Source organism: Talpa europaea, assembly GCF_964194135.1.
Source record: "Talpa europaea genome assembly, chromosome: 4".
NCBI classification, from domain to species: Eukaryota; Metazoa; Chordata; class Mammalia; order Eulipotyphla; family Talpidae; genus Talpa; species Talpa europaea.
In genome coordinates this window covers 51,203,887-51,223,408 of record NC_140070.1, presented here as the reverse complement: position 1 = coordinate 51,223,408, position 19,522 = coordinate 51,203,887, and the positions used below count along the sequence as shown (strand labels likewise).

The window sequence follows — 19,522 nt, the reverse complement described above, 5'->3', positions numbered from 1 at the left end:
AAAAGCTTTAATCCTCAAATGTTATTATCAAAGAACAGATGTTTTAGATTTAAAGTAGCTTATCTGTCAACAAAGTAGCAGGTTATAACTGTGTGCTGAGATTTCTGACCTTGATCTAATCTTATCCATCATTAGGAGCTGTTAATGAATTATACACACATATATATGGCACATACAACATTTATGTAAAGATATAACAAACATTTGAATATTTCCTCAATATTTCATAACTGTCTATCTCAGTGGTCTAAAATAACTAGCAAGTTAAATTGCCTTTCAGTAATTTTACCAACTGAATGATTTATCTAATAGAAATCAAAACACATAAAATGTAAATCAAATATATGTTACCAGTTGAATTGTATCCCTGAAAAAAGATAGTACCTCAGATAGTACCAGGAGCTCAGATTGTGATCCTATTTGTAAATAGGATCTTTATAAAAGGTAATCAAGTCAAAATGAGGTCATATGGAGGGCCTTAATCCAAAATGACTGACGTCCCTATAAAAGGGGGACATTTGACACACATGTGCCCAGAGGGACAATGCCACCTGAAGATTGGAGTTGTGCTGCCATAAGCCAAGAACAACAGAAGCTAGGAGAGAGACCTACAAAACAGAAACGATGCTGCCTATAGCTTGGTTTTGGACTTCTCGCCTGTAGAACTGTGCGACAATAAATTGCTATTGTTCTCAGCCACCCAGTTGATCCGACTTTGTTAAAGCAGATACAGCAAATGAATACCAGACACTTGTAGTCAACAGGCACTAATGAAGGGTAGAGAATTGAAGTGAGACTTGTGCTAGGCTTGGCACAATATTCCTACGTGAGAATCTTCTCTAGTGAATATTCCATGACTGCCAATTCTATCTCCTTGATTTGGTTCTGGCCCAGCTGTCTCCATTGGAATAGCTGCAGGGGCCTCTGGTCTAATCTTCCAGTAAGAAGTCTTGTCCCATTCTAATTTGTTCTCCACACTGGCATAAAAAGGGATTTTTCTAAAATTTTGATCTGACTGATTCAAGTGTAAGTTCCTTGGTTTATCCTTTTATTTTTCCCCCATAACTTTGTGGGGAAGTCTGGGTGCAGAAGGGTTGCTTTAGAAACAAAACAGGATAGAGGGAGCCCTAGAATAACCAAGATGTCCTGAAGTCAATCCTCACACACTGGTACTGTTTTCAAAGGTGTCATCACACATATAATTCTCCCACAGCAACCTGAGAGGTAGGCGTGACCACTATGAAGGTGATTAATCTACTTTCACAGGATGTAACTTTTGCAAGAGAGTCCCAGGGCTAATAACTAACAATTGGGAAAATAAAAAAAAAAAAAAAACTTTTATACTTCTTGACATCCAAAAAAAAAAAAAATGGAAACTATTCATATTATAATACACATTACAATATGTAACAGACATTATAGTATATAGGAGATATACATACATACTCTATTGCACAAATTGCTCATTTTTTCAATAGCCATGACAAAGCATGAGCTCAAAGAAATGAGCATAGCTCTGTTGTGGTAACTCCTGTGCTCTTCTAACCCATCACATTTTCAGAGGGAACTTAAGAGTCATTCCAGGAGTGATGGCAGCCCTAGCCTGGGCCATCACTTTGTTCCTTCTCACACATTCAACAGCAACTATGAACAAAACTGAGAGGCAGTTTGCAAGAACAAGGACATACGCCTTGCTATTCCCAGGTCTCGGCCCTGTGATCCATTTCTACTGATTGAATCATGCCAAGAGCAGAGAACATCTCTGCCTATAGCAGGTCTGAATGGGCTATAAGCTCATCCACCCTCACATGTTGGCATTCAAACCGATACTTCATTATAGACCTTGGAAGAATTACAGCTACCCTGGGCTGTCCCCACACTCCTTTGCTCTTTTATTAGCCATCAACACAAATGCAATGTAAATAATTTGCAGCTGTTGGGAGAAACAATTAATCTTTTTTCCCTTTAATTAAACCTACGGGCCTATTCATTAGAAATGTGTACAGAGGATATGCCAGGAGCGCACCCAGTGTTTCAGATTCATTGTGCCATTCGGCTCAGCGGCAGACAGTGGAAACTAGTCACAGTTGTTGGTTTTCAGGCCGGGTATATATATACTTCAGGGCTGGTTTTATCAAGTCCCTTGGCCACCCACACTCTGAACCACCTCAACTATAATTTGAGGACAATGACACTACTCACGACACTGTCACGCCATGTCATGTCATTCCAAGGCCACATGCAAGACCAACAGTCAAGGACCTGTCATCAAACTCACCACCCTGGCCTCTGGGCAGTGAAAATGTCTATAGGTGAGGTGCCTTAGACTCCTTAGCATGTAGATTATTCCTTCGGAGTGGAGATAAGTTTTCCCTTTTATCCACAGGCCTGCCTTCCTTTTCTCCTCTCCGTTACTATTTCAGTTAGTTGAGTGCCTACCACATATTAGTTATTTTAGACACATTCCTTAACTCTTACAACAACCCATTGGGCAAGACTTTGTGCCACATTTTGCAGGCAAGGACCTGAGGCTCTAAGGGGTTTAAACATTCCCTTTTTATAAGGGAAGATATGCCTCTTCTCAAAATTGCCTCATTTCTCTAATACTTTCAAGTTTCCTTCATCTCTAGCTCAAGGTTGACCAACATCTGCATTTTTATCTGTAACGAAAATTAAATTTTCTTTGCTTTGTCTGTAAAGCAAATACTCAGGGTTGCAAACCAATAACATAAATTTACATTACCTTGACTGAGAGGATATGGTTGATAACTGAGTCAAGTATCGAGCAAAGATGACTTTTCTTTCTTAGGCACCCAATAGACAGCCAAGGGACAACATTCCTCATTTTTAGATCAACTAGTTCCTTTCTTTTTCACCCCATTTTGCTTCATATTAAAACCAGCTCCTTTTAGATGTTTCTTTGTTTCCTCTCTGAGCTTAATGATTATAATTTTTATTTCTATTTAGTAATGAAACATAGAACTTCTTCCCTAATCTCAATGATGTGATAGCTTTTTAATCATTCTATTAGTTATATCTTATTTGAAATGGAGATACTTCATAAGAATGCATTGAAAATTACATGATCTCATTTAGGCAAAATAATACCCTTCATGTGGAAAAGGCATTTGAATACTCTCAAGTCCCCCTTGGATGGTCCCGTGCTACCGAGAGCCGAACTGTACCTTGTACACACAGAAGTTTTTAGCAAGCTTCAAATTCAACAAATATTTATAGAGTACCAAAACTGTACAAAAACAGCCCAAGCATTGGGGGTAAATGGATAAAAAAAATGGAGAAAGCATTTGAAAAAATTCAATATCTATTCATAATTCAGACTATCAGCAAATGAGAAATAGAAAGGAAACCCTCAATCGGATAAAGAACTTTTATAAAAACCTACAGCTATCATCATATTTGATGGTTAAAGAGTGAATGCTTTTCGTTCAAAGCAGAAAGAATACAAGACTCATCATTCTGACTGTATACTACACCATTCAAATTATACTGGAGGGTCTAGTCAGAGCAACAAAGCAAGAAAAAAATTAGATTGAAATCACATAAATAAAATTATCTTCATTTACAGAAAATGTGATCAACAAGGAAGCAATTTATGGAATTTACAAAAAAAGTCACTTTAAGTAACAAGTGAGTTTATGAAGGTCACAGAATAGAAAAATCATTATATAAAATCAGTTGTATTTCTATGTACTAGCAATAAGAAATTGAAAATTTGAATTAAAAATATGAATATGATAGTATCAAAAATGCAAAACACTGAGGAATAACTTGCACAAAATGCATGCAAGAAATATACACTGAAAATCCTGGGACATTGATGAGAGAATTTAAAAATACCTGGAGAGATCTTAATGGAGAGATAGATAGTGTTCATGACTTATAGACTCAACATGTTTGAGTTAAGAGGTAAAAGTTTCCCTGATTGATCTATAGAGTTAGTGCAACCCAAGTAAATATAAGGAGTTTTAAAAATAGACAAGATTATTCTAAAATTTATATGAGATGAAGAGGACCTCATATAGTCAAAACAATTTTGATTAATAAAGAGCAAAGTTAGGGCCTCCCCGGTGGTACAGTGGGTTGAGTGCTGCACTCAAAGGTGCTGTCTGCAGCTTCTGCAGTATGGGTTCAATTCCTGGCTGGCCAGGGAAAAACCCACATGGCATGGCAGACCTCTCCTGCCTCGCCCGCTGCTCCTCTCAGCAATGTCTTTCCTCAGTCTGCCTGTTCTGCTCCCTGCTCTCTCTGGTGAATTTTCTCACCCTCCTGTGCCTCTTATATAAATAAGTAAATCTTTAAAAAAAAAAAAAAAGAGCAAAGCTGGAGGACTTATACCACCCAACTTTAAGAATTACTTTGAAGCTACCTTAATAAACAGAACAATAGAAAAGATTAAGCATGCAGAGGTGGACTTACATATGTAGTCAGTTAATATCTAACAAAGGTTCCAAGATAGTTCAATTTTGCAGGGGAGGGGCAGGTTGTGAGAGTAAGGGGAAGGATATTCTTTTCATAGTATGTTGCTGGAAAATTTGGATAGCCACATGCAATAAAATACAGCAAAATAAAATAAAGAGCTCCAATTCTACTGCATACCAAACACAAAACTCTTTCTATGTCTCATGGTCCTAAATGTGGGAGTTAAAATGAGAAAAAAAAAAGAATAAAATCTCAGTGTCCTTGGGTTAGACAAAGGCTTAACAGAAGGAACAAAAAAAGCATGAACCACAGAAGATAAACCTGACTAGCAAACTTTATAAAATTTATCAACTTCTATTCTATGAAAAACATACTTAAGAAAATATTTTTTTTCAAAAGTCATAGACTTGGAGAAATATTTGAAAAGCATATATAAAAATGGAATTGCATCCAAAATACATAACAATTCTCTTAACTCAATAATAAGACAAATAACCTGAAAATAAAATTTGAACAGATCTGTTACCAAAGTAGATATATGAATAGCAAATAAGAATATGAAAAGGTGGGGCCTCCCTGGTGGCACAAAGGGGTTAAGCACAGCACTATGAAGCAACCCACAGCCTCTGCAGCACAAGTTCGGTCCCTGGCCAGGGAGGTGACCACATGGCACAGTAGACCACTCCTGTCTCGCCCGCTGCTCCCCTCAGCAGTGTATTTCAGTCAGTTTGCTTGTTCTGTTCCCCACTCTGTCTTTAGTGAATCTCCTCTCCCCCCGTACCTCTGGCCTATACCCAGTTCTTGTATGTATAAATATATAAATCTTTAAAAAGGGTGACATGTATTATGAGTAAACTATACTTCAATAAATATGGGGCAAAAACAAGATCTCTGTGCTCAAGGGACTCTCAAATAAGCAAGGGGTCCATGTTAACCAGTATGGCAAAAGACAGGTAAGAAGAGAAAAAGCAGAGAGCTATGGGAAAAGAGAAGCCCTGGCTCAGTTATGGTAATCCAGAACTGCTTCCTGGCGAAAGTTGGTCTTAGTTCATGAGCAGTAAGAATTAATGTGTCGCAAATTGCATGTGTTTATCTTTTTTGAATGCTGAGTAATATTCCATGGTATATATGTACCACATCTTCTTGATCCAGTCATCTATTTTTGGGCATTTGGGTTGTTTCCAAAGCTTAGCTATTGTAAACAGTGCTGCTATAAACATAGGGGTGCAGGTGTTCTTTGGAATTGATGTTTCTGTGTCCTTTGGGTAAATACCTAGGAGTGGAACTGCTGGATCATATGGAAGCTCTATGTTTAGTAGGTCCAGAGATCTCCACACAGCTTTCCACAGTGGTTGGACCAGTTTGCACTCCCACCAACAGTGCAGAAGAGTTCCTTTTTCTCCACACCCTCGCCAACATTTGTTGTTGCTAGTTTTTTTAATATGTGCCATTCTCACTGGTGTAAGATGGTATCTCATGGTAGTTTTGATGGCGCTGGAAGGGATCATGCTCAGCGAAATAAGCCAAAAAGAAAAAGAAAAATACCGGATGGTCTCACTCATAGCAGGAATCTAGAAAACTTAAATAAGGGACCAGGAAAATGAATAACTATAAGAAAGTGAAAATCAAAATCAACAAAAAACTATGAACCAGAGACACTTTTAGGGGGGCGGGGGCGGGAGGGGAGGGATTGGGGTCAGAATGGGGGGGCTGCAATTGTATGGGGAATATAACAATAAAATTTATTAAAAAAAAAAAAAGAATTAATGTGTCCCCGACAGAGGAATGTCAAAGGCAAAGGCCCGATGGTAAAAGCTTCTGTTAACCAGGGGGGAAATGTGGATAGTTAGGTTTGGCTAGAGAACAAAGTTTGAGGAGCAAGGTCAGTCAAAAGGCTGTACTGGCGAATAACAACTACATTAATCAGAACTCGTTGGCATGCACTGAAATTACCCAAAAGCCATTTTCAAACCCAACATCATGGGAAATGGTAGAACCATCTCTTTCCAAAAAGAAGCAATCATATCTATGCTTGTCCCTTATTACTTCTTATTAAATCAGTTTCCTTCCTTGTCACATGTTTTGTTTTTTGTTTCAGTAGACTGAGGTTTCTCAGCTCACACTTTGCTCCATTTGGATGTAACCTTGGAAAAACAGACTTTTTATCAATTCTTCACAAAACAGTGTTGCTGTTGGCTACACAACTCTCCTCCAGGCCGAACACTGTCATATCAGGCCCTGAAGGGTTGCTTCTTGCCTCATGATGTTTCAGTGCCTGAAAAATGACTATCTCTATACTCAAACAGAGGAAATGCTAGTGTGATATTTCTGCTCCATTTACAGAGAAATTAGGTCTGGTCACCCAATGCACCTTTAACTGGAGCACAGATGCACTCTGGGGAGCACTCTTTGGTTCCCATCTCTTTGCTCCCACCTCTGAAAAAAATGCATTAACGTTCAATCCAAACAGCAGAGCCAAGTGACTGATAATTTACCCTCTGAATCTTCATACTTTCATCCTAAAATGGACTCCCTGGCCATTGCTAGCTCTCGGATCCTTCGACTCTAACATTTCTCCCTTAGCAAAAATAAAATGTGAATAAATATATTTACTGTACAGACTGCAAAATTCTTTAGTGAGCTTAACTATTCTTCAGGAAATAGATCACTCTAGTGATCAGGCTGGTCTTTTGCCTATGAGGCCCAACTTTCCCTTCAAACACAGTCCCCTATTATAGCAGCATGGACCAGAGTGGACATCCACCCCATGGGGAAAATGATGAGTGGGCTAGGTGGGGATCAACTGATTACATCGTAAAACTTTCATTTAGGAGTCCCAGAAATTATCATCTTTTTGGCAGTGAGCATTTGACATTATAATTCATAAGAATTTGAGGCTTGTCATTATCATTTAAAGTTTAGGGAGAGTTGAGAAACCATTAAAATCAGAGAAAGCAAATCTGCTGGAAGACAGAGCATTAGGGACCAATGTAGAAAGAGAAGAGACACACCCCAAGGAGATAGGAAGATTGACACTCCCACTGCTGTTTTCCAGTCCGGATTCTGCACACCCCTCAAGGCTCTTCAGCCTGCCAGGGGCTGCATCAGCTTGCCAACTGAAACCTTTCAATAGTTTTTCCTCAATTTCCATTTTTAAAAATTTGTACTAGTTTGAGTTGGTATTCTTATAATAAGATGATTCCTAGCTATAACTATAATAGCAATTTTTTAAAGATTTATTTATTTATTTACACAAGCACTGGGGACAGTCAGAGGCGCAGGAGGGTGAGAGAATTCACCAGAGCCAGAGCGGAGAGTAGAACAGGCACAGTGATGAAGTACACTGCTGAGGGGAGCAGTGGGCACAGCAGGAGAGGTCTGCGCGCCATGTGGGACCCTGCCGGTGGCCGGGGATCGAACTAGTGCTGCAGAGGCTGCGGGCAGCTTTGCAACCCAGCGCTCAACCGCTGCGCCACCGGGGAGGCCCTATAATAGCATTTTTAATGTATTTTTATTCCCAGCTTCAGAGTGAGGGTAGGATGGGATCCCGTGAAAGTGGAGGTGACCCTGCCTAAAGGCACACCTGCCCTGTACTTCCCTACCTGTGATCCATCAGCAACTTTCCTGCCCTCCACACCAAGACTAGATGAAGCCAGCCAAAGGCCCCAGCTCCCTTCATTACTCATACCTTTGCCTTCATTCTGTAGTCTACTCTCCTCTTCACGTTCCTTTCTTCTATCCGCTGCCTGTTCATCCTTCCAGATATACATCAGTTCTGCCTGCTCCCATTGTCCTCCTTCATACCCCCATCTCACCCTGTACTGCTGGTTTTCATGCCCCAAGCCCACTGCAGTGCCATCAGCCTGCCCCTGTCCCACTTGTCTGTGGAACAGTGAGCCCTCTTCGGGGACAGGCAGCACTCCAGTGATGATGTCCACAGGCCCTAACACTGTGCCTGGCACATTTATCAATGAGCTGAGCACACCTTTGTCCTTGATGACATTGCTGATGCCTATAACAATTAGCAGCACTTTGATTCCAAGGAGTAGGTATTTGTACATCCCCCAAATAGAAAGAGGGTGTACCTCCCAAATCACAGTGACATTCGCTATTGCTTAATTAGAGGCAATGTATATCTCTTGCTAGAGGTACCAATTAGTTTTAAATACAAATGCGATGTGTGTGGCTCACACATACAGATTCACAGAAGATGAGGGTTACATTTCGCTGCTTTAATTGGGTTGAAAATATTACTTGAGGACAAGATGACTGGGCCATTAATCCCCCCTTTTTTTTTTTCAAGATTTATTTATTTAGGGCTTCCCCTGGTGGCGCAGCAGTTGAGCACTGGGCTGCGAAGCTGCCTGCAGCCTCCGCAGTGCCGGTTTAATCCCTGACCTCTGGCGAGGGTCCCACATGGCATTCAGACCTCTCCTGCCGCTCCCGCTGCTCCCTTCAGCAGTGTGTTTCATCAGTCTGCCTGTTGTGTTCCCCACTCTGGCTCTGGTGAATTCTCTCACCCTCCCACGCTTCTGACTGTACCCAGTACTTGTGTAAATAAATAAATAAATCTTTAAAAAAAAAAGCTTGAAAAAAAAAGATTTATTTATTTATACAAGAACTGGGGTACAGGCCAGACATGCAGGAGGGTGAGATGATTCACCAGAGACAGTGGGGAACAGAACTGGGAGACTGACTGAAACACACTGCTGAGGGGAGCAGCGGGAGAGACAGGAGGGGTCTGCTGCACCATGTTGGTATCTCCGTGGCTGGTCAGGATCAAATCCGCATTGCAGAGGCTGCGGACAGCTTCACGGTGCTGCGCTCAACCGCCTGCACCACCAAGGCGGCCCTGGGCCATTAATCCTTATCTGCTTGCTATGTGCTTTCAATGAAGGAGGATGATAGATTTGCTTGCTTTCCTTCTCCTTTCCTTCTATCCATCCATTTATCCTCATTCCTCTTTATTCTATTATGTCCATTCATTCTTACTTTGTCTTTCTTTTCTTTTCTTCTCTTTTTTAAAGATTTATTTATCCATGCATACAACAGCTGGGGTACAGGCCAGAGATGCGGGGGGGTGAGAGGATTCACCAGAGATAGAGTGGGGAACAGAACAGCAGACTGACCGAAACACACTGCTGAGGGGAGCAGCGGGAGAGACAGGAGAGATCTGCTGCGCCATGTGGGTTGCTCCCTGGCCGGCTGGGGATTGAACTCGTGCTGCAGATACTGTGGATTGCTTCACAGTGCAGTGCCTAACTCCCTGCACCACCCAGGAGGCCCTGTCTTTCTTTTCATGTGTCATTTTCCAACCATAAATAATTGTTTGGAGTATGTGTACCCTCAAAATCATTAACTAAATTTCCTCAGTCTGGAAATGAACCACATGGTGTGGGCCATGCTAAATGCTGGGAAGAATTGTTTCCAAGGTATCATTACAGTGTTTCCAAGGTAGTCTTACAATAGTGAGATTTTCAGTTGTCTTTACACAAGCCATTTGGACAAAGTCAATAGCCCAAAGCTTGCCCCAGACAGCATCGGAGGTTAAAGGCAAGGGGCACTGGGCTTAATGTCATAGTTCTGACACCATAAAGCCAACAGAATATCTTAATCAAATGTTTTAATCTACAAAAGAGACCTCAGCTCTTCTTTATAAAATGGTGATAACACACCAATCTCATAGTGTTGCTGGGAGGAATATAAAAGGTAATGCTCAGTCTGGACTAACTTGGGGTTGACTGGTAACTTATATGTCTCCAGCAGAAGGTCTTTGATTCCAAGCATCAGCAGTTACCAGCAAGGATCAGGATCCAGTATTTCCCAGTGTGACCCTGATAGACAGTGCCCAAGTTCCCCCAACAAATCTACTGAAGGGCAGAAGAGCTAACAGAGTCCTTGCTCAAGTTCGGGGGCTGGAAATATTAGATCAAGTCTGTGAAGAAGATTGTGAGCCATTCAGGAAAAGGTGATTTAGAATATGAAAGGGGGTAAGACTGTGATGTTTTAATGTTCCCATTCAGTCATGCAAGCCAACTCATTTTTCCACACAAAATGTCTTACCTACTGAACAACATGATTGGACTGAAGTGTGCACTAAATTGTTATATCTATATATCCTCAAGATTGTTATTACTTCAGTATTTCATACTTCACTGCATTTCAATCCCTAAAACAAGTGTAGGTGGTTAACTTACTTTGGAATTTATGCCACTAAATGTAATTGTCTAAAACTCTTTCTAAAATTGCCATACTTGGGTCACATCCAGTGGCAGCTAATCAGTAGCTGCCACTCCTGAAGGCCTACTATGTGCCAGGCCTTACTGTCATGATCTCATTGGTCCTTATCACCACCCCTGAGGGCAGCATGGGTTCAATTTCATGGATAAGCTGAGGGTATTTAAGAAAATCATACAAGGTCATGGTCCTTGAATGGAAGAAGGGAGACACTGCTGCAGTTGGTTATTCCTCTCTTTGACCAGCAGCCAATGCAACAGTCTGCAGCCACTTCTATTCCCTGTAGAATGAGCTTGAGCCAAATGCTTTGAGGGAACACACGGAGGACAAGACAGCTGAGACTGAGACATATGGGAAAATAGTGTTCTCCAGAGAAACAGAACCAATAAGAGATTTAGAGATGGAGATAGAGAGATGAGGGGTGTGTGTGTACATATGCATATGTGTGTATATAAAAAGGAATTGGCTCACATGACTTTCAAAGCTGGCAGTTTTGGAATCTGTAAGGCAGATTTCAAGCTCAGGCAGAAGCTGATGCTGCAGTCTCAAGGTAGAATTTTTTTTCTTTTCTGGGAACACAGTTTTTTGTTCTTAAGGCTTTTCATTTGATTAGATAAGGCCCACCTGCATTATTGAGGGTACTCTCCTTTACTTAAAATCAAGTGATTGTAGATGTTAAACACCTCTCCAAAATACCTCCACAGCAACACCTAGGTTAGTGTTTCATTGAATAACTAGGGTACTATAACCTAGCCAAATTGGCACATAAAAGTAACCATCACACCCATCAAAGAACCTTTGAAATGTTATGTTCAAAATGAATGCGATTCGATGCAACAGTACAAATTCCTTTTAACCTCCAATAAAAACATCATATTTTTGTTTCTGTACTGGCAAGATAATAAATAAAACCTCCGTAGCTTATGTTATCAACTTTGTTCTAGAAGATAGCAAATATGTGATACATTTTTATTGCAAATTCCATTTCATGCCTTAGATTTCAAGATGTTCAGAACAATGAATGGCAATTATCTGGTTTATGGTATATTCACTGCAAAATGCTCACCGCTTCTCAATGCTTCAGAAAAAAAAAAGCACTGGCAGACCAATTTCACTTCTTATTTATATGGACTATTGTGTATGTTTCTCCAGCTTTGGCTCCTTACTAGGAAGTTATGAAATATTAGAAGTAGAGAATAGATCCCCCGAAAAAAAAAGGCCTCTCATCCACCACCAAAAATATACTCATAATAAAGTTGCAAATTAAGCATTCTAAGTCACCTTCAAGATTAGCTCTGAACATCAAAGCACCAGACAAGATGGCTCTATTTGTATTCAAATGTCTGTACACCCACCTACTCCTCTCCTTCAGGTCAGGCACCCCTAACTCAGGGAAACATTCTCTGAGTCACCCTATGCCAGACTGAATTGGATCTCTCTCCTTGTCACCACCCACACAACCCCTGCCGATCTCTAGCATAGTAAAGACTCTGCTGGGCTGTAAATATCCTTTTGTGTCTTTCCTCTGCCAGTGTGGAAAAATGCTGGGTCTTCATGTCTATACATCTAAACCCTCACAACAGGTCTCAAATTATAACCCAGAGACTCTTGGGGGTCCAAGAGGCCTTTTCAGGAGTTCATGAGATCAAAGCTATTTTCATAAAACTACTAAGATACTATTTGCTTTCTTTCTCTTTGGAAAAGTTTTCCAGAAGCTACATAACATGGTACTACAGTAGATCATAGGAGAAGCAGATATGAAAATCCAGCTATCTTCTATTAAGACAGATACTTGCAAAAAAAAAAAAAAAAGTTAAACAATGGTACTCCATCACCTTTTATTTTGAAAAATGTAATTGTTCTAAATAAAAGAGGGTATTACTGTCAATATCAATGGTGGTAGTATAGTTATTTTAACTGAATTAATAGAGATTTTTATTTCAATCAGCTTTAATTACTAATGCAATAAATAAAGCTAAGTATAATCCACAAAAAGAAAATTTCTTTGGTGTTATTAATGTTATTTAAGAATGTTAAATAGGGCCTCCCCTGGTGGCACAGCGGTTGAGCTCTGGGCTACGAAGCTACCCGCAGCCTCTGCAGCACCAATTCGATCCCTGGCCACCGGGCAAGGGTCCCACATGGCGCGCAGACCTCTCCTGCCGCCCGCTGCTCCCCTCAGCAGTGTACTTCGTCAGTCTGCCTGTTCTGTTCCCCGCTCTGGCTCTGGTGAATTCTCTCACTTTCCCACGCTTCTGACTGTATCCAGTATTTGTATAAACAAATAAAATAAATCTTTAAAAAAATGTTAAATTTCGCTCTGTGTTATGAGATCAAAAAGTTTGCTATATGACTTGGCAAAGAACTTAAAAACTGCATACTATTAAAAATGCATAAAACTTAAAAAATGCATACTATTATATGCTACTCCATAGTACCTCAGTAGGAAGAAAGAGAAAGGGTATGAGTGGGGAGTTTATCAGTGTAGTGACAAGACCGGTCTTTTCTCTGGTTCTGCTTGTGAAGGAAAAGCCACTGTTTGACTGAATGGCTTGAGCACCAATGTGATACTGTGAGCGAATAGAGCCTCTGATTCTTGGGGAGAAAGGATGTCGGGCATCTTCTCTTACTATATGAACTAGAGCACATGCTGTCAAGAGAATAATTTTCTGAAATCACAGTCCTTATATCTCTTGCATCTTGGTTGGAGAAACCACCATAAAAAGAAACAAACTTCATAAATCATCCCTACATAAGGCATCAAAGGTTAAAAGCATCATGATGAATTTCAGAAATAAATCTGGGCTCTGGATTTTCAGACTGTTCAGGAGGCAACAAGTGTATCTCAAAAGAGATATCATGATCTGTGTGATGTTTAAGGGTAACTCCACTGTTAAAAGTGTCAATTTCTCCTAGAGGCAAACAGGGCAGGTATTAGCCACTTGGAAGAACCCCTCAGTGCTTAAGGCATCCTTCCCAAAAGGGAAGTATGGGATCCCTAATATCATCATCAGTACTAAGCATGGGCATGGTGTGTGGCACCTGCTCAACAAGTGTGTGTTAAAAGAACAGTGAATGAATCATAAGCTCACACTACTTTTCTCAATTAAAGTGGTTCTTCCTCAGATATAAATGATCTTTCCTACGATTTCTGGTCTGGACATATTTACTGCTGAATAACTTTTGGTTAATCAAGAAAACCTTGTTTTTTGTATACACAAACACTTCTCAAATAGATCATTGAAAAGAGAAGTAGAAAAAGGATGGATGGACAGTGTAGAAAAAGGAAACTGGTAGAAGGACCACTGATCTGAAACAGTACTACATGTAGTGAAAAAATTCCATGGCGCTCCATAGAATTAAGAAGCCTCCAAGAGGAAAACTAATTCCTAAGTCACGAAATCAGATTTCCAATAGACATTTGAGTAGTGAAAAGACACAAATATTATCGGCAACGAAGCACTCAAACATACTAGTAATTAACTTATTTGGGGTTGGGAGAGTTTAGAACATTCTTATGATCATGAAATAATAAATGAAATTAATTGTGCAGAGCTCATTATTTTGAATAAGGATGGCAATTAAATAACTGATTTGTTTTATTTGGAGTGCTGTATATTAGTGAAAAAGAAGATATTTATATAGTTTTTTTTTTAAATAGAGTTGAATTTCTCAACAGTGAGGCTTCTCCACAGTTGACATTTCCAGGTAGTCAATGTACTTGACCGAGGGCATGGGTGAGACCTCCCCCCTGCCCAGCTGGCATCCAGTAGAGTTAGCAGAGCTGTATCCCTTCTGATGTTGCACCACATCCTCCAAGAAGCAGACACCATGCCAGCATTAAGCCTGTAAGAATTTTACAAGGAAAAATGGGTTTGCATGAGGGGAATATAAGGAAAGAATCAAAAAAGTTGGGAAAGAGGTGAGTCCTTAATGCAAATATAATCACAGTAGGAGAGAAGAAGGGAAAGTTGGGTGAAGATCCTAGATTTTCTAGCAGTCAAGTTGGACTCAGAAAAGCTAAAACCCTTAGGGCATTATCAAACCAAAGTGTGAAGCTGGCGGTATCATATATCTCCCACGAGCATATCTGCCTCAGTATCCTTCAGTGCCACCACATTCGGTCATGGACTGTGAGTGGCCCATGGAAGACATGGCCTTGGAGCCCAGACACTTCAGCACCTGGTGGCTGGAGCCTCATCACCCTCCCAGTAGTTGGAGGCCTGTGAGAGCTTCCTTGGGGCTATCTGGTCATACTCTCAGCCCCAGCAAAGTTATGATTTTTTTAAATAAGATGCCAAATACCCTTTAGTTCATTTATTTATTCAATAAATACTTAATGAGAACCTAAATCATATGAGGCCCTGCTCCAGGAATGAAAAATGAAACTTAGAGGAAGCATGATCCTGGAAATGTCTGGGGGTGATAGACATAGTAATTAAACCATCTTGGAAATAGACAGAGCCTGTTCTCTTATATCCATGACATGCATAGTAATCAGTCCCATGGAACCTGGGCAGGACCTCAGGCTCTTTGGCAACACAATGCTTCTGGAAGCCTCTAGCAATCAATGAGAGGTAGACTTTAAATGAAACTCATTTGCCATCCTAGTTGTAAGAAAAGCTGTGGGCAGTGGGGTTGGAGAGAAATAGAACGAGAAAACATACCCAATATAGGTGTCAGTGCTCAGGAAGTAAGAGTACGAATAAGAGAAAGAATTGCAATTCCTTGGAAGGTTGTGAATAAATTAGTTTTAAGGGAATTGGGGGGCTGGGAGAGAGAGAGAGAGAGAGAGAATTGCTAAGGATATAAAATCAGCTTCTTATCCTAAGAAACATGGAAAGCTTTTGAGATAGATCACAGTCATAATACAGTGAACCTTTATGATTCTGTCCTGGAATTTTGAGCCCCCTTTATTTGCTGACTGTTCCATGACTGGGATCACTGTTGGTTGTGGACATTCAGCAAGTGTACCACAGCCAGTCTAGAAGGCATGCGGGAATGGTGGCCATCCTGTTATAGGATTTTCCAATGCACCAAGCACCAGAATTTCTGCTCAAGTTGTTTGACCTAGTCCCTGGTTTTGTGAGAAAAGGTGGCAAAATGCTCAGATTTTAAATCTTAGTTACCTGTTCTTTTCCTAAAGACACATTCCTGACCAGCTAAAACATCACTCTCATTCGTCACTCCCTCACCTCTGACTGCCACTTGGGAAGAGAAGGAAACTTTTGATTTTCTCTCCAACTTGCTCCTCACTGAACGGACACCATCTCAGAAAATGGCACCATTATTGCTGCTCAGGCAAAACCCCCAGGAGGCACCTGGCTTCCTGGCTCTTCCTAAGCAACAGTCCTTCCATACCCACATGGAGCCCACCTGCAGGTTCTGCCATTTCTATACCAATGTAGTAGAATGTGAAATTCTTTTGCTCCCACCTGCCAAAGTCCCCTCGCCAGCCTATAGACCCATCTCTTGCCTTAATCTCTGTAAGAGGTTCTACTTTTTCTCCATGTTTCATTCTTATCTCCTACAGCCCCTTCTTTCACAGAGCTTTGGAGTGACCATTTGGAAAAGAATAGTAAAGCAGGGCATGGCCATGTCTGCTGAGACTCCGCAGGCTGCAGACCTCTGCGTACCTAGAGTAAAGTTCAAGTTCTCCCCACATTCTACTCCGGTCCTGCCACTTCTTTTCATCCATTACACCCAGAGACACTGGTTACTTTTTCAGTCCTCAAATTCACTCAGATAAGTCCTACCTTGTGTGTTTGTGTTCACTGTTTCCACTCTGGAAAACTTAACCATTGCCTGGGTGGCTCCTTCCCATGCCCACGGCTCAGCTCAAAGAACCTTACCTGAAGACCTCATCTGATCTATCTTCCTCTCACATCTTCACCCTTTTCATTGTAATAAACTCACCTGAATGATATTTGGTGAGACTTGGTGTTTTAACCGTCGTGTGTCTTGAATGGAAGCCCTCAGGGGAGGGCCTGGTCTGTTCTGTCCATTACTGTTTCTCAGAGCTGAGGCACCAATATGCACAAGCTGCCAGTGAGTGAGTCAGGACCCACTGGGACTGGCAATGAGGTCGGAAAAGTTTCTTTCTGACAGGATCCCATTCTTGGGGACCCTATCCTGGTTCAGCTTGGCTCCCTTTGGAAGTCTCATTCCCATCACAGTACCCTTCTCACCCCCCATGTCTACAGCACAGTTCTCTGTTCCTTCATCTCTTCTGTCCCCAAGGCACCAAGGGTGGATCACGCTTAGACACCCTCCCTTGCAAGGTTCTCATTTTCAAAGAGAATTTGACAACTCTAAAGGCCTTTTAACCCCAAAAGGATGAAGCTCAAGGAAGGACTTTTGGGGTGAAATCATGATTTTGAGAATCACCTCTTTAGTTCACCTGTGCCTTCATTTCCCTTTTAATTGCTCCCCACCTCCAACTCATAGGCATACCCAGCTCACAGCTCTCTCCAAATCTCCACTGCCTGAGCTGCTGGGAGCCAGTTCTCAGGGAGCACTGGGGGTGGCACCCGCTCTGTATTGATGCTGGGCAGACTATGGGAGTGCCAAGGCAGAGCACCGGCCAAAGTGTTACCACAGGGAGGTGGCTCCGGCCCCAGATCCTTCTGCAGTCAAAAGCAGAGCATTCCCTTACTTTTGTGTAAAGTGATTTGTCTTTAACTGCTTGGCAGTCCCTTGTATTCCCGATGCCAATGGGCGCACCTGCTTCCCCACCCTTATGTCTTTATAAAGCAGACTCAGCCCACACAGTCTGAGAGACAGCGCCCAGAAATGGAGCTGCAAAGAGCCATGCCAGTGATGAGGTGCCAGGGCCCAACAGTGGAAGCTGAAACCTTGTCTCCTTCTCTACTGAGTTTAACAAGTCCCCCACTGTGCCCTGGCACACAATTCTGAAAGCCTCACAAACCAATCTCTCTGAGATGCCATATAAACCAGGCAGGCTCCCAACAGCCAGCGTGGAGCCAGTCACAGGTAGATCAGCTGAAGTCAGTGCTGTGGGGACAGACCACACGGCTCCAGGGCCTATCTCCAGGGCTCGTGACAAGCAGGCACACACTCCTTAAACATTGCTTAGATTCATGAAGCATTTATGTCTTGGCTCTAGAGATCATCTCCAACTCCACTGAACATGGAACAGAAGAAAATGGGCTTTCTTATAGCACAAGGAAAAGGAACCAGTTGTAAAGCAGAATTTTTTCACATAGGAACTGCTTGATCCTGAGAGCTGTGGGAGACAGTAGCTTCATGTAGCTGAAAATATCTTTGAAAATGGCTTCCACCTGCAAATAGTCCAGGCTCATTGAATATGGACACTGATTGCCCTTGTATATGGTCCACAAGTAAGAATTTCATTCAACAAATATTTATGTAGTGAGTATTGTGTACAAGAGGGACTAGGCCAGGTATTGGATGTTTAGTACTAAGTAATTAGTCTAGTTATTATAATTGGGATAAATGCGAAGAAGGAGGAGTACAAAATCCTAGGAGATATATTTTAAGAAGTGACTTATTGAGGTTGTTAGAGGGACCAGTCTTCTAAACTGACAGGTGAGCTTGGAGGGTGATGCTGTAGCTCCTATCCCCTCCCCCACAAATCCCTGCCCACCAAAAATCAGCTGCATTCATGACCTCTTTATGGACCACCAAGAAGTTCATGGACAGTGTGTCTGCATTGAAAGTAGATCTCAGTATTGTAAAACCCCTAGCTTCCCACTCAGAGTCTCCTCATCTAATGTTGAAGTTTCTTAGCAGCTCTGTGTTAAAGAAATCAAAAATGCCATCATAAGTGACCTGACTTTTCCTTTTTTCTAACTTTCCAGACTAGCCATTGCCTTTTATTACCCAAAGATTCATAAAAATGCATAAGTGAATGCAACAGTTTAAATAGTTTTCTTTTAGGAGTTTGGCACTAAATACATTAAATGAATTCCCTCAGTGCTTGGACAAGAAGCCATTAGATATGGACTATTACTTGCATTATCATTACATTAGTAGATCATTATGAAAAATAAAAGTTCTAATCAGCATGAACATTTATAAAGTGCCATGATGGGGAATATGCCAGGCGCTGGGCTGTCTCAAATATCCAAACTAACCAAGGTGAGTAATGACTTTGAACAAAAAAAGTTTGAACACATGGAGTCACGTTAACAAATCCCACTCAAAGTCATTAGCAATTAAAGGAAAAGAGGGATGTCCACCACATCTCCCCAGCTCAGTAAGAATTTCCTGAGCTCTCCTTGGATCCTGTGACAGCACTCACTGTCTCCCTTCCTGGCCAGCCTCCTGCAAGAAGGAGGAGACCCTCCATGGTGCACAAGGCTCCAGGCAGCCCCAGGGGCTCTCAGAGGTAGTTCAGGGGTCACAGCAGGGGACAAGGAGCCAGAGCATGAGTAGAGTGGTGGATGTTCCAACACTACATGAGTGTTGTCCTTGTGTTCGTTTATTGGCTTTAACTGTGATCCTTATGAGTTCCAGAGGAATCTGGAATGAACTACATATGCTTCCCCTGACATAGGATGATTTTAATGGGACCAAGCTACCTATTTGTTGCGATGGCCTCTATCACATCATGGGGATGTCAGACTTGGGCTGGCAACAAGGTGAAGTCCTTGGTCAAGGAAGGAATCTGATGGGCCAATTTATGCTGGAGTGGCCAGAAACACACTGAAACAGTGGACAAGGAGTAAACTCTACAAGTAATTGAGACAAGGGCTCAGCAGAGAGACTGAACCATTCCTGGGAACAAGGACTCCTTCAAGGAACAGGGTAGTCACGAGACAGGAAGATTGTCTTGCATCAGATTTCCTTCCACCCTCCTCTG

The 19,522-nt window shown here is 41.6% G+C and overlaps 1 protein-coding gene across 2 annotated transcripts in view; it reads right to left on the bottom strand.

Annotated features, from left to right (window-relative positions):
* CLSTN2 (calsyntenin 2) overlaps positions 1-19,522 on the bottom strand; it is a gene marked incomplete at both ends in the record, with an annotated part of 596,568 nt that overhangs the window by 390,099 nt on the left and 186,947 nt on the right. The window lies entirely within an intron of this gene.